Here is a 16,549-nt window from a genome sequence, read left to right as displayed (position 1 = left end):
GCCATTTAGATAGGGCCCCCATGAGCCAATCCTGTCGACTTTGCAAAGAGAAGGAGACAGGCATGGAGAGAAAGAAGCCATCCAGATACGGACATGTACACTCTTGTCTTGCCATGGGATGCTGTGCACCACAGCTGACCTCTGCCAGCAAGAACGCCCTCCCACAGGCCAAACCACCAGGACCCAGCCAATCATGGAACCTCCAGAACCACAGGCCAAAATAAACCTATTTTCTTTGTTAAGTGGCCTGCCTTGGGTATTTTATGATAGTCACAAAATCACATTATACACACACAGACACACACACTTAAAAGCATCATGTATAATTTAAATACACATAATTTTATTTACAATTCTGTTCACTTCAATAAAGATAAAAAATAAAACTTTGGGGTCCATCAGGGAACTCTACTCTGAACACACAGCCTTAAAATTTTCAAGAATAGTCTGCTCCTTCTTCATATCCTTCCTAATTGAAGCTATTACTGCCGAGACAGTTCTACTCCTGTGAGCTAACACGAGACAGCGTGGACAGGCTGTAGCCACAACACCACCACATACGTATACGCAGTCTGCAGAGGGCAGTTCAACAGAAGCACCTGCTATTTTGGGAAACAACTGAAGGTGTAATGAAAACTGCAGTCGTCTGTTGCTTTCCTGGGTTTCCATCACTAGGTATTTAGGATGCAGCCGAGGACTGGCTCTCACAAAACAGCGATACAACGATCGGCACCTCCCTGTCCATGAACAGCAGCAGTAGCCGGCTAAGCTTGCAGCCCCTTGGAGAGCGCGACAGAGAATCACTCAAGGCCACACACTGCAAGCGCGCATTCCCCTCGGTCAGGGTACGGCTCCTGACAGATCTCTGAAACAGCCGGAGGGCCAGGTTTTAACCTGAATGCAACCACAAGACACAAAACTAAGAACTGACTCTGTAAAACAGACAACAGTCGCCTCCCATGTAATGCTGAAAAAGTGAGGTGGTATCGAATGTTTGTAAGTCAGCAGCCCATCTGGAAATGCATGATTGTATAGGCAAGAAAACTGGAGGGTAGGTAAGAATCTCATGAAAGAAAAAAAAAAAAAAAAAAAAAAAAACACCAAAGTGACAGGAAGGGGCAATTGGTGCCATGGTTTAGATGCAGCCTGATCCCTCCACATCCCAAATCAAGATGCCTGGGTTCAAGTTCCAGCTCCTGACAATGCACACCCAAGTAGGGAACAGGTGATGGCTCAAACAGTTGCATTGCCTGCCACTCACATGAGAGACCCAGACTTGAGTTCCCGACTCCTGGCTTTGGCCTGCCCTGGCTTCAGCTGTTGGGGGCATTTAAATACACATAATTTTCAGAAGTGAACTAACAGATGGAAGCTGTCTCTCTCTCTGCCTTTGAAATAGTTTTTTTTTTAAAGATTATTTATTTGAGAGGTAGGTACAGACAGAGAGAGGGAGAGACAGAGAGAGAGGTCTTCCATCCACTGGTTCACTCCCCAATTGGCTGCAACGGCTGGAGCTGCGCCGATCCAAAGCCAGGAGACAGGAGCTTCTTCCGGGTCTCCCACATGGGTGCAGGGGCCCAAGGACTTGGGCCATCTTCTACTGCTTTCCCAGGCCATAGCAGAGAGAAGTGGAGCAGCCAGGTCTTGAACCAGCACCCATATGGGGTGCCAGCACTGCAGACCAGGGTGTTAACCCACTGCACCACAGCGCCAGCCCCAATAAATATTCTTTTTTTATTCTTTTTATTATTTAATAAATGTGAATTTACAAAGTGCAACTTTTGTATTGTTGTGGCTTCCCCCCCAACCTCCCTCCCTCTCACGGCCCTCCCCTCTCCCACTCCCTCTCCCATCCCGCCCTTCATCGAGTTTCATTTTCAATTACCTTCATATACAGAAGATCAACTTAGTATATACTAAACAAGAATTTCAACGGGCTGCTCTCACACAACCGCACAAGATATAGGGTGTTGTTTTTAAGTTTCATAGTAAACACATTAAGGACAGAGATCCTACGTGGGGAGCCTGTACCCAGTGACTCCTGTTGTAGATTTAACAATTGGCACTCTTATTTATGGCATCAGCAATCACCCGAGGCTCTGGCTATGGAAGCCCCTTGAGTTCACCAACTCTGAACTTGTTTAGTCAAGGCCTTATCACAGTGGGGGTTCCTTTCTCCCTTCGGAGAAAGGCGCCTCCCTCCCTGATGGCCTGTTCCTTCTGCTGGGGTCTTGTTCACCAGGATCTTTCATTTAGATTGTTTTTGCCACCTTGTCATGGCTTTCCATGCCTGTGAGACTCTCATGGGCCTTTTAGCCAGATCTGAATGTCCCAAGGGTTGATTCTGAGGCAGGAGTGCTGTTTTGGGCATTTGCCATTCTATGAGTCTGCTGTATGTCCTGCTTCCCCAGCAGGATCATTCTCTCCCTTTTAATTCTATCCTTCATTATTTGCTTACACTGGTCTTATTTGTGAAATCTCTTCGACACATACCCTATCTTTTTGATCGGTTGTGTACTTATACTTATCACTTTACCAAGTGCGCTGACATTGGTACATGTCTCCTTGATAAGACTGAGTTGAAATCCCCTGGCACATTTCTAGTTCCACCATTGGAGGTAAGTCCGAGTGAGCCTGTGCCGAGCTATATATCTCCTCCCTCTCTTATTCCCACTCCTATGTTTAACATAGATCACTTTTCTGTTAATTTTTAAACGCCTAAGAACGATTGTGTATTGATTACAGAGTTCAACCAGTGGTATTAAGTAGAACAAACCGAGCAACAACAACAACAAAAATACTAAAAGGAATAAAATAGTAAGTTGTTCCTCAACAGTCTAGACAAGGGCTGATCATGTCATCGTCTCTCATAGTGTCCATTTCACTTCAATGGGTATCATTTTAGATGCTCGTTTAGTTGCCATCGATCAGGGAGAATATATGATATTTGTCCCTTTGGGACTGGCTTATTTCACTCAGCATATTTCCCAGCTTCCTCCATTTTGTTGTAAATGCCTGGATTTCATTGTTTTTTTACTGCTGTATAGTGTTCCATAGAGCACATATCCCATAGTTTCTTTATCCAGTCATCCGTTGATGGACATTTAGGTTGCTTCCGTTTCTTAGCTATTGTGAATTGAGCTGCAACAAATATTGAGGTGCAAATGGCTCTTTTTTTCTCCCTTTTAATTCCATTTGGGTAAATTCCAAGGAGTGGGATGGCTGGCTCCTGTGGTAGTGCTACATTCAGGTTTCTGAGGACTCTCCAAACTGTTTTCCATAGTGGCTTTACCAGTTTGCATTCCCACCAACAGCGGATTAGTGTCCCTTTTTCCCCACATCCTCGCCAGCATCTGTTGTTGGTTGATTTCTGTATGTGAGCCATTCTCACCGGGGTGAGGTGAAACCTCATTGTGGTTTTGATCTGCATTTCCCTGATGGCTAGGGATCCTGAGCATTTTTTCATGTGTCTGTTGGCCATTTGGATGTCCTCTTTTGAAAAATGTCTGTTAAGGTCCTTGGCCCATCTTTTTACCCAATAAATATTCTTAAAAGTGACAAATCTCAAACTAAAATCATCTCTTCCAACTTACTGACTGTTACCAATGCATGAAAATGGAAACAGTATATCTATATGCATAAACACATATATATTATACAGTATAAAATATAGTATTACACAGATTTCTCCAATATCAAAATATTATTTAAAGATACGTGCTCTGTCTTACACATAGATCTCCCTAAAGCTCATTCTTTTTAAAAAATATTTATCTTTTTATTTTGAAAGCTTTACAGAGAGAGAGGGAGAAAGAAAGAGAGGGAGAGAGAGAAATTTTCCATCCACTGGTTCACTCCCTAGATGGTTGCAATGGCCACAGCTGGCCCAGGCCAAAGCCAGGAGCTCCGCCCAGGTCTCCCATGTGGGTGGCAGGGGCCCAAGCACTTGAGCCATCTTCTGCTGCTTTTACCAGGCCATTAGCAGGGAGCTGGATGGGAAGTGAAGCAGCTGGGACAGGAACAGGCAGCTTCATCTGCTATGTCACAACACTGGCTGCCCTGAAACTCATTATGAATTCTCCTGATTCATGAGCATAAATATTCCATTTCTTTAGTGGTATTTGGACATGTGATATTAAAAAAACATCCTACTCATGGGGCTGCCTTTGTGACATACAGGTCAGCCCATTGTTTGTGATGCCAGCATCCCCCACTGAGAGTCTTGGCTGCTTCACTTCCAATCCAGTTCCCTACTAACGCTCCTGGGAAAGCAGCTGAACATGGCCCAAGCATTGGGGTCCTGTCACCCACATGGGAGACTCTAATGGAGTCCCTGGCTCCTGGCTTCAGCCTGGCCAAGCCCTGGCCATTGTGGGCATTTGGAGAGTGAGCCAACAGTTGGAAGATCTCTCTCTCTCTCTCCCTCTCCCTCTCCCTCTCTCTGTTATTCTGCCTTTCAAATAAATAAAAAATAAATCTTCAGAAGCAAAGACAACAAAAATATCCTACTGTATTTGAAAAAGAACTTTTGAGGAACCAACTTAATTTTAGAGATGACTTTTCATTTTATTTAAGCCAAGACTATTTTTTTTTCTCTTTTGGTATTTTAGCCAAATAGAATTCTTAGAAATGGAAAAAAAAATAGTAACCAGCATATTCCTAGAGGAGACTAGCCTTTCGGAAGTGAAAATGTTACATCAATCCTTTAATGTTATCCAGTCTTGGCTTTTTAAATTGCCTTAAGAAGAAAATAGCACATATTCACATAATGTTGCCAGCACTGCATGTGTCATGTGTTCAGTTTCTGATCTGGCGAATGTGATTATGCATGACCTAAGCATGGTTAAAAAAGCAATTTCTAGGGGCAGGAATCTGGCCCAGCAGTTAAGATGCCATTTGGGACGCCCACACCCCATAGCGGAGTGTCTAGGTTCAAGTCCAGGCTCCACTCTTGACTCCAGGTTCCCGCTAACGTCGACCTTGGGAGGCAGAAGTGATGACTCAGAGTAACTGGACCCCTGCCGCCAATCTGGAGTGCGTTCCGAGCTCCAGCTTCAGCCTTGCCCACTTGCAGGCACTGTGGAGTGAACCAGTGAATAGGAACTCATCTCGTGTCTGCCTCTCTCTCTTTCTCTGTGCCATAAGTAAGTAAACCTCGTACCATCACAAATGTGGCTACAGAGAAGCTAAAGCAATTCCGTCTGATGCTGGAATTCTCCAACATCAAAGATTTACCCTGGTAGTTTAGTTTCAAGGATAGAAGGCTAAATCCATTTACTTCTGTAAAAACCACTTCACCAAAACGAATGCTTTTTGTAATTTGTGTCTGAATACTAACTACAACTGAGCTTACCTGAAATATTTTTTCCAACCTTACCTGTCGGTTTCTAAATATAAGGAGTTCTTCCCTCTCTCCTTCCCCTCCATAGTTATTAAGCTATATTGTGTGCAGGCAAGGACTTACTGCCTGGAACACAGGATTTACAATAGACCAGTCTCCATCCTCAGGAACCATCCCCCAGGCACAGCTAGATAAAGAACTGTGACACAACAGCGTAACACAGGAAGGGGCACGTTTCAATTAGGCTCCAGGCATGAGTAGGAGATGGCCAGGTAGAGAAACAGCACTTCATATGGAAGAGTCAACAGGAAGAAATGCACAGTTGTTGAGTTCCACAGTATGCTTAGAAAGGAAAGAAATGCTGTGTGGAGAAATGGAAGAGCCAGGAGCCCACGAGAGATGAGATACAAGTGCTGAGATGACAATGGACTCCTAGGGATCTGGAATGACATGCCAGGAAGTTCACATTTTATATTACAGGGAAGGGAAAGCTAACAGAATTCTTTTAATTTTCCCTTTCATGTCACCATATTAATTCATCACTATGGTAAATATCAAAGGAGAACTCTTTTTCAAGGTACAAGTCACCCTAATATTAAAAAATCTTCATTTTTGTTGTATTTACTGCTAGTGTTTGTTGATAGTCACATATGCTCATCACGATTTTGTAATCACTGTGTAGACACCATTTGGAGCTATGAATTTTATATTTAATATTAGATTATGCACATATTTCCATACTTCCATATTACACCAATTGGTTTTAAGTCTTGGTATAATTCAATCCATTCCTTTCCTTTGGAAGATAATGATGCAAATAGCAGAATGGCTGGAATACAGAGGAAATTATCTACAGTAAGAATATTCTTTTGGAAGCAGCTGCAGTAATCCAGGCAAATGATGCTAAAGGCCCAAAACCACACAGGGACCAAGGAACGGACAAGAGTAGAGAAATGTGCACAGCATGAGGTCAAAGGTCGCAGTGCAAGAAGATGAGCAGGTGTCCAGCATTACCAGTGGAGGGTTGGCTAATCCATTTCTCTCACAAGGAGCCCATTGAGGGAGACAGTATGGTTTCAAGCTGGGGGTTAGACTCAAGTTGAAAGCATCTAAATGATACCATGTTGGTGCCACCTGACAGGTAGGTGGAAGTGATTCGGCTTGATTCAGCTTGATTCAGCCTGACCTCTGCAGACACAGAAATGTTAGCCCTGAGTGCTGATCGAGGATGCCCTCACCAAGGTGAAAGGTGCTCCAGGGAGTGCAGGCTCTGAGATGAGCTCTGGGCACTGTTTTCTGTGTCTGCTTCAACCATGCGCAAATGCAGCAGTTCCATTCTAATTTCTCTTGATACACAGCAAACACCTCCCTTCAAAGCTCTCAATTTGTCAGGAAGGAAGGGGACCTACCAAGCACATCAGCATCTGTTAAGAAGATGCCTGCTGTAAGAAAATTCACTGCATTTCCTGAACTGCTGTGGTTTGACTCACAGCTCTGTACCAAACCACACGGCTTCTCTGAAGGACTCGTGCCATTATTAACTGGTGATACCATCAGCTAGAAGAACGAGTTCTACACATTTAATGTTTGGTGCTGCTTTTCAGAGCCCTGGCTCAGGCACAAGAAGAGAACGAACACCTCTCTGAGCTGGAGCATTTCTAGAGCTCTCTACGATGCCCTTGACTGAAGGTTGTGGATGGGCTCTTTTCTGCTTTATGTCGGCTTCCCCAAAGCGGTGCCATTTGGAAACCCTGCAGCTTTCAGGACACCTCCTGTCATCGATGCCAGTCATATAGTTTCTAACTAGACAAATGCTCTCCAAGAACTAATCTTTCTCTTTTGCAACTTGTAAACAAATAGTGCACCCAAAGCCCTCCAAAACAGAAATGCCAGCATCCGGTATTTCACTAAAATCCTAAACTTACAATTTCTTTAATTTTACTCCTCATTAGTTCTCCACTTGACAGCCTTTAACAAGTGCTCAGCAACACTCATGCCAACAACCGTGTGTTTCTCTTCCGTGGCTGACAACATGTGTGCTCACCTCCTGAATCACACAACAGCCCCCACCCCCGGCCACCCAACTGAAAGCAGCAGGAAAATGAGTGAGGTGCCCATGAGGCACATTTACCCTTCCTGCTGCTTCAGGAACCTGTGCTTTCCCTTCCCTGAGCTAAGCAGATGCAAAGAATCCACCCTGCTACCCCTTCTTGCTTCCCAAACTCCTGGAGTCCAAACCGAATGGAGGTCCAGGAGAAGACACTTTTCTGACACAGAATGTGCTGTGTCACACAGAGTTCAGGGTCAGCACAGCTTCTCCAAGTAAGACTGTGACGAAGCAATTACTCAAAAAAAATTGCAAAAATGTGTTTTAATGCGTTTGGTAGTAGTGATATTGTGAAATACACATATTTGGCCTTTGTCCCCATTTCCTGGAAGACAACTTCTAATGCCCTCAACAAGTGCAGACTGGTGGCTGGTTCCAAAGGACCAAGGCAGGACTAGAGAGTAGGCACTCTCAGCTCCAACCCCTAACATCCAGGGAGGAGAGACTACCAACGGCCCATTAAGTTAATTAATTACACCTACATAATGAAGCCTCCATAAAAATCCCAAAGGACTGAACAACTGGACAGATGGAGGTGTTGGAAGGCGGGGTCCTGTCTCCCATGTCTTGCCCTATGCATCTTTTCATGTGTATTGTCTGAAATACCCTTAACAACAAACTGGTTCCCTGAGTTCTGTGAGCCAATCTAGCAAATCAACGGGAGCTGAGAAGAAGGTCATAGGAACCCCAATTTGTAGGCAGCTGGTCAAAAGCACAGGTGAAACAAGGGGGAGGGACAGAATTTTTTTTTAAATGTACTTTATTTATTTGAAAGCCAGAGTTACAGAGAGGGAAGGAAAGAGAGAGACACAGAGATCTTCCCTCTGTTGGTTCAAGTCCCCAGATGGCCCCAATGTCTAGAGCTGAAGCCAAAGCCAGGAGCCAGGAGCTTCTTCCGGGTCTCCTACATGGGTGGCAAGAGCCCAAGCACTTGGACCATCTTCAGCTGCCTTTCCTAAGCCATTTAACAGGGAGTGGGATAGGAAGTGGAGCAGCCGGGACTCAAACCGGCACCCATATGGGATGCTGGCTTCCCAGATGGTGGCTTTGCCTGCTATGTCACAGCGCCAGCCTTGGGAGGGGCAGTCTTAGGGAATGAGCCTCCAGTATGTGGGAGCTGATGCTGTTCCCAGGGAGACAGTATCAGAACTGAATTCCCTGAGAGAGACTCTGCTGGTGGGGCTGCAGAACCAATTACTGGCTTGTGCAGGGGACAACACCCCCACATCTGGTCACAGCAGAGTCCTGTGTTGTGAGAGACAGGAGGAGACTCTGTTTCCTATATAAAGGGAAGAAAAAGCGGTTACTCTAATAGCTCCCAAGTGTCCTGCTGCCCCCCCCCCCCCGGTTCCTCCACAGGCTGGTGAAGGCTCCATTTGGCTCTTCTGCTTGGTTTCTGACTTGAACTGTCAGATCCGTCCCAGGGCTGGAACTACCAGCAAAGACACTCAGGACTTGCACCTTCTAGAAGCACAGGACTCTGCAAATCTCTCCTGCAGCATCCAAGGCCAGGAGTGCTCTTGCGGGATCAAGAGGAAGAAGAAGGGAGGGGCCAAGCACGACCATCACAGTCTGAGCTCAAATCCACTGCCACTGCCACTGCCACTGCAGGCACTCTGACATGCATATTCTACAGCTTAACTTTACCCTTTTGTTTCTTTTTTTACAAAGATTTATTCCTTTCTTTATTATTTATCTGAAAGGCAGAGTTACAGAGAGAGAGGGAGAGAGAGAGAAGAGATCTTCCATCAGCTAGTTCACTCCCCAAATGGCTGCAAGGGTGGAAGCTGGGCCAGGCTGAAGCCAGGAGACAGGTGGCTGGCAGGGGTCCAAGCACTTGGGCCCAGGCACTTGGGCCATCTTCCCCTGCTTTCCCAGGGAGCTGGATAAGAAGTGGAGCAGCTGGGACTCAAACCAGCATTCCTATGGGAAGCTGGTGTTGTAGGCAGTGACTTCACCTGTTATGCTGCAATGCCAGCCCCCATCTTTAGCCTTTTCAGCAAGCAGACTGCTCTTTTGCCACCAGGACTGACAAGCTTTGAGTCCTAACAGCTGGAAGGAGCACCACTCAGAATCAACTGCCGAGAGCAGCAGGTGCGGCTTTGGGAGCCACGGCTGAGCCTCCTCGCTCACCACAGCCCTGTTCCCAGCCTTAGATCTTTCTCCCAGCCTGGTGCTCTGCTCCAGCTCCCTATAGATGATACCAGACCTACTCAGAGGCCACTGTCATTACTGGGTACAGAGTCTGTGGTTGAGGAGAGAGAGACATAAACACAATGTTTCCCAAAGAGCCTGTAACGTAGGGGAACATCTTAGTGCATTGAGATGCTGATCTCACCTCTGAAAAGGCTGGGCATTTGAAGAATGAATGCAGTTTTCATGGTTTGAGGCTGCTCAGCTCAACAGGCGAATAGTTCCTGGGTACCTACTAGGTGCCCAGTGCAGGACCCTTTGTTGTGCACAGGGAGGCAAAGAGGACACTGCAGTAGTCTCAGACCGTTGTTTCCAAACCTCAGTGTGCAAAAGAGTCACCCAGGGTGCATTTCCTGGGCTCCCCACCCTCAGACATTTGGATTCATCAAGGCTAGTGTTGCTGAATCTGCAGCTTTAAGGACCACAGCCAAGTGATCTGGAGGCACGAGGTCCTGGGAAGAGAGTGTCCTGGAGAAACACTGGTCCGTGATCCCATTCTTGAAGCAGCTTGCAACCCAGGAAGAGAAAGAGTGATGGCAAGCACCCCCAAAGCCAGGCAGAGCAAAACACCGTCTGATGCAGACGCCCAATGTTGTGGGAGTTCCTAAGGAGAGAGCAGTTAATAAAGTCCCCAGGATTCAGGGAAGATCTGTGAATGAGAGCCAGGTAGGACTGTGGGGGAAGGGCAGTCCTAAGCATCATCACACCTGGGCCCCCAGGTGGCCCTGGCACCCAGCATGAAGGCAGAGGAAGACCAGGGCTGGGAAGAGCATCCCCGATCTGGTGAAGAAGGTTCCGTGTTGGTTACAGCAAGGAACCTGTCACCAAGAGGATCTAAAACTGACATTTCCAGATAACACTGCGTTTGCATTTTCACTCTGCCGCATTCATGTGGTTTCCTGCGCTTCATAATTTAACATTTGTTAGAGGAAAAAAAAATGCTATTATGAAACTCAAATAATGCACACTCTGAGGCAGCCCACCAGCTGCTAACGAGAGTGACATCTGAGCATCACTCCAAGTGTCATTCACAGCTCTGCAAAATGGGGATGTTTAGTAAGAAAGAGAAACAATACATTCATTTCTATGTTAAATTAAGCTTGGGGCTTCCCGGGTTAAAGGGCTGACAGATAACCAGTTACACAGAGACAAGCGCAAAGAGAGGAAAAGTTTAGGTCCCCTTCCAGAAAAATAAAGGACAATAATCCAAAAGAAGCCTATCTCAGCCAGCATTGTGGCACAGCGGGTTAAGCCGAGGCCTGCGATGCTGGCAACCCTATGAGTGCAGGTTCGAGTCCCAGCTGCTCCACTTCCGATAAAGCTCCCTCCCTGCTAATGAACCTGGGAAAGCAGAGGAAGATGTCCCAAGTACTTGGGTGCCTGTCATGATCGTGGGAGACCCAGACTGAGTTCCAGACTTCTGGCTTCAGCTTGGCCCAGCCCAGCCACTGCAGCCATTTGGGAGGTGAACCAGCAGACATGGAAGATACCTCTCCCTGTAACTCTGCCTTTCAAATAAATAAATGAATAAATAAATAAAAAAAAAAAAGCCTGCCTCAGTTATTTGAATGTAATGTTCACAAGACACATCTCCTTTAACAGTGCAGGGGAACAAATTGCTATTTACCTACTATCTCCGTTGACTCTGAAGATAGATGCCAGTACAGAGAAGGTAGCCCCAGGGGCTTGGCTACTTTGCTCCACACTGCCCGGTCAGGTGAGCCCTTCTACAAATGGTGATTTGTCAGGGGCACATAGTACATTGATGACTTTCACTAGAAGGCACTGAGTTTTGAATTGGAAAGAGACCTTGGAAACCACTGAGGCACACACTCACATTTTTACAGGTGAGTCAGCCTAAGGTGATAGCTGAGGTCCCTGAGACCACCAAGATAGGCAAAGCCAAACTGAGCTTCCACTGGAGACCCTGTTTCCATGAAGCAGCTAGGCTGATAAAATGTCCTGGTAGCTCCAAATTAGTCTGGAGTAGAATTTACAAACTTTTTACCATTTGTTTATAGTTTGGAGTATTTGAATTTCAATCTCCAGGCCAAGACTGTTACTCACAGTACTGAGTGCATCGTATTGAAAAGGGTGTTGAAAAGCTATTCAATAGAGATTTAGGCAGGAAGAATAATTCTAGTTTTTTTTTTTTTAACTATTCAGCAAAGTAACTACAACTTATTATAGTATTTATATAATTTTATATAATTTATTCTATATTTTATAAAGAACTAGCAGGGAAGAGTTAGAAAAAGGAGGATGAAAAGGCTGAACAATACCCTGTGTACACGTGGACTACACTATTGTAGAGGTTCTCGATTTAAAACAAAGGAACTCAATACGAATTTGTTGAGTAGGACAACATGGTAACACTACATGCCTCTCTTTTGACCCATCCTGATACCTGATCCCAGGCTAACAAACTGGCCATCAGATTGAATCTGTTTCCTCTTGTGTGAGTAACCCTTTATATTTTCAGCTAAAATTGAATATTTTGAAGACACAAGCATTCTTCAAACTGCTCATGGAAACTGTGGTTAACAAATAAGTGTATTTTGATGCAAAATACCTACATACACCTTGTTCATGTGTTTAGTTATTTGGAGTTTTGCGTGTGTGTGTTTGGTCTTTTTCTTCCAGATTTTTAAAAACATTTTTAGCACATTCACTTCATATGTAGATATTATACACCTTCTCATAAATGCTATTTTCTTTGAAAACAAAGATATTAATACCACAAAATGAGGGATTTGTGATCATGATCATAACTTGGGGAGAGAAGGGTATATTGTCACATTGATGGTATACTTCAGGGAAGTAATATTTCTACCTACATGCCAAATGATAAGACAGCGACACAGTTTTTATGCCCACTAGACATTAACTTCCACAAATAAAAGAAAACATGCAATATTTGTCTTTCTGGGTCTGGCCAACCACAAATGCATACTACTGAGATCCTATTCTTCTGCAAATTTCAGAAACAAACACCCGAAGTCAATCTGGTTGCTCTTTCGGCTGTCACTAGAACAACATTTTCTCAAATGTCCTGGTGCGTGGGTTGCAGAGAAATAGCTGCACACTTGAACAAGATCCTGGCGCACCCAATCAACACTGCCGGATGAAATCTAAAGCCAAGCCCTTCGGACAACTTACCAAACACGAGCTGTGGTGCAAGCCCCTCGGCGCAGCCCACTCTTGCCCTCTCGCTCCTGGCGTGTGGCAGCACGATTTAGGGAGGCCTCAGAGCAGACTCTCACATGATGCCCCAGGATGCTACAGTCAAACAAAACAAAACACCAAGTCAGAATGAAAACACCACTTCAAGCAGTTAGTGGATATTCAGGGGGAAATCCCTGGCCTTTCTCAAATGGGTATCTTACAACCTCAGACAAGCATGCTAATTAAGAGAATGAAGCGATCACCCACCTTATCTATATAAGGTGCCCTAAAATACTGGAGGAGGGCGTGTGGGAGGAAGGAAGAAAGAAAACGAGGCAGCATGCAACATACTACTGGGAGCGTGCTTACAAAACTTTCAGTGTGCCAATCAAAAGAATAAAGAAAAATTTATCTGCTCTTTAAAATTAGAAATCCCTTTTTGATTTTGAATTTTTATGGACTGATATTTATTTTATTTTATTTTTTATTTATTTTATTTATTTATTTTTTAATATTTATTTATTTATATTTACTTACTGAATTTATTTGAGAGAGAGAGAAAAAAATACTCCCATCAGCTGATTCACTCCCACAAAGGCTCAGAAGGGCCCCTGCCTGGGACCAAAGCGAGAGGCTGAGAACTCAACCCGGGTTTCCCAGGAGGGCGGCAGGCACCCAGCCATCTGAGCCATCACTGCTGCCTCCCAGGATGTGCATTCGCAGGGAGCTGGGACTGGATCCGGGCACTCCAATGTGGGATACGAGCATCTCAAGGGATAGGATTTCATACATTTAGATGTTTCACGATTCTGGTGTGTAGGTGTCGGAGAAAGTGGAGAAAGCATCGTTTCAAATGAAAATTAAGGGGCAGGCATTTGGTACAGCAGTTACGTGTCCCATATCAGTATGCCTGGGTTCTACTCTTCACTCTGCTTTCAAGTCTAGCTTTCCTGCTGATGTGCACTCAAGACCTTGGGTACCAGCCATTCACATAGGAGAGTCAGACTGAGTTCCTGGCTCCCTGTCTGCTTCTGTCTGTCTCCCTTTCAAATTAAATTAATAAATAAATAGAATGTTTTAAAAGAAGCAAGAAGGGCTGGCATTGTGGAGCAGTGGTTTAAGCTGATGCCTGCAACACCCACATCCCATATGAGTGCTGGTTACGCCCCAGCTATTCCACTTCTAATCCAGCTCCCTAATGATACACCCGGGAAGGCAACAGCAGTTGGTCCATGTGCTTGTGCTCCTGCCATCCACCTAAGACACCTGAATGGAGTTCTAGGTGCCTGGCTTAGGTCTGGCCCAGCCCTGATGTTGCAGCCATTTGGTAAGTGAACCAGCAGATAGAAGATCGATCTCTCTCTCTCCCCAGTCCCTGACTCTGCATTTTTAAAAAAAGCATCAGAAAGTCTCCTATTTCTCAGATTGAAAGAAGTTAACAAAATGTACTTCAAAAAATCCTGGAAAATGGAATTTAAAAAAAGTTAAAATTGGTGCAAAAATATTTTGAAGCTCATGCATGTTTTCTGAATATGAATTTTCCTTTTGCAGACTCTTGTATTAAAATTTTTTTAAAAAATAAAGGGCCATTAGGGTTCGAACAAAAAGTTTTGTCAAGTACAGGAGAGGAAATTTCCACTGCGCACTTCAAATAGGTAACTGGGTTTCCCTGTGTTCCTCTTGATCAAACCTCATAAAAACCCTCTCTGCCCAAGCCGAGAAGCAGAAGTTACCCTGCACACTGAATATGAGAGGCGTGGTTGAAATATGCATGCCTCTTTGCCCCCACTCAGAGCAGCTGATAAAACCCACACATCAGGGGCCCTGAGAGACTCTGAAAAGTCCTTTTCTGCCCTGGGAGTTTTAAGGCTCCCTTGTCACAGGCTGTTGCTCCGTTTCTTCTGAAACTCGGTCAAATGCACCCCAGGGTCTGTTTTCGGACAATGGTCATTGGAGAGCCATCCGCATCCTTTTATGAGATCTACCCCGACCACTACTACTTGGAAAGCTCACTGGAAGATTGTCACCCAGTTCTCGGAGAATGGTGGCCGCATCAAACTTGTAACTCTAAACTCCACAAATCTCCCAAGGTCTTGGGCTGTCACCAGACTTCATCAAGTGACCCAGTTGTAAGAGGGAGGATCCAGCTGTGTGCCTCCCAGGTTGCCGTCAGGATAACTAATTCCTTGAAAGTCTGTCCAAGCTACAACTTCATGGAATGGTCAACATTTTGGAAACGGACCTGGGAAGGGTTGTGTCCACCTGTGGTTCCATCCATATGGATGGACATGTACAACTTCCCAAGTGGAGAAAGTGTGTCTGGATTAATGTTGCAACAAGTGAGTGGAGTTTTCAACACTTTTAGATTTGCAGTGAAGCTGGAAGAGCGGCTGCCTAAAAATAGTAGTCTTTTTCACTTTGTCGATGCTATCAATATCCACAGAAAGTGAGGTTGCAAGGATTTGATTAGCTTCTTGAGGAGTTTTCATGAAATGGAACTCAGCTCCCACTCAAACGGGTAACAGTACAATATTGATACAAATCAACAGAAGCCAGGAAGTTCAAAGTCTGCCACATTGTCTCAAGCTTACCAGCTTGGTAAAAACAGAAATTAGAGAGGGAGGGAGGAAGGGAAGGAGGGAAGGAGGGAGGGGGGAGGGGAGGAGGAGGAGGAGGAGGTTGTTGTTTCAAGCCCAGTGCAAGCTACTGGCTGACATCAATCTTTCTTCTTTATCAAAAATTTTCACTGCCGTTCTCTTCATTCTTGACCAACTTTCTATATTGGGATTTTAGAATTAGGAGGAATTTTTGCTATCAAATTCAAATGTCTGCACATGAACCTGCTGCCCAAGGAGGTGACTAGCACTTCTTAAAGCCACACAGCAAGGTAATATGTACTTTCCTAGACCCTGGGGTAAATCACTCGTGCTCACTGCCTCCTGATGGAGAGAAAATCATTTAATGTACTGTCATGTGGTTTTGTTCAAAAAGTTCCTCAGTAGCATAACATTTCCTCAGAGTACTCTCTCTTTCTCTGCTATAAAAAAAAAAAAAAAAAGAAATGCGTTTCTGGATTCGATTTTTGTCACCTGTCATGGAGCAAACTCTAAGTGGGAGGGGCAGAATGGCGGCAACGTTACCTCAAGGCCCTTCACTGGCTGTCAAGGCTGACACTGTCCACAAGGACTCCTCCTCGAAGGGACGCTATTTTCCATTCTTCCCTACCTCCGCCAATGTGAAGGGGTTGGAAGTGATTCATTGAGTGACTTACAACCGACCCTCAATTACACATACTGCAACAGCTATGAGACAGTTTGTATCAAAAGAAAACCACTGAAAAATTTACACAGCTCCGTTCAGGCAAGAATTTCAATGCTTCCTCTTTCAACAAATCCTTCAGCGATGCTGCTAATAACCAACAAAGCACACTAGCTTGAGTGTAGTCCCGTTGTCTACCCATTCTGTTTGTCAGCTGAAGTTATCATAAACAAGAGATAAGGTCAGAGATCCAGAAAAGAGAAATGCAAGCCCAAGACCGACAATATTCAGATATGAGGGTATTTCAACAAGTTCACGGAAAATGCATATCATAAAAAACTATGCAAGGATATCACATTTTTGTATCAAAATAAACTTATCTTTTAATTTCACTTTTTTCATGAACTTGTTGCAATACCCTCACATGTCTGACTACGTGAAACTTGGCTATATAAGCAAGGATTTCACTCCAGATGATATCCCTA

At 44.8% G+C, this 16,549-nt stretch overlaps 1 protein-coding gene across 5 annotated transcripts in view; it reads right to left on the bottom strand.

Annotated features, from left to right (window-relative positions):
* The window catches only part of ATXN1 (ataxin 1), a 453,250-nt gene that overhangs the window by 322,219 nt on the left and 114,482 nt on the right, over positions 1-16,549 (bottom strand). For all 5 annotated transcript variants that reach the window (XM_062185423.1, XM_062185421.1, XM_062185434.1 and 2 more), the window contains one exon: positions 12,801-12,920. The gene's annotated coding sequence lies outside the window, so the exon portion shown is untranslated. The remainder of the gene's footprint in view (positions 1-12,800; positions 12,921-16,549) is intronic.

This window comes from Lepus europaeus, chromosome 3 (assembly GCF_033115175.1).
Source record: "Lepus europaeus isolate LE1 chromosome 3, mLepTim1.pri, whole genome shotgun sequence".
Lineage (NCBI taxonomy): Eukaryota > Metazoa > Chordata > Mammalia > Lagomorpha > Leporidae > Lepus > Lepus europaeus.
This window is presented reverse-complemented; position numbering and strand designations above follow the sequence as displayed.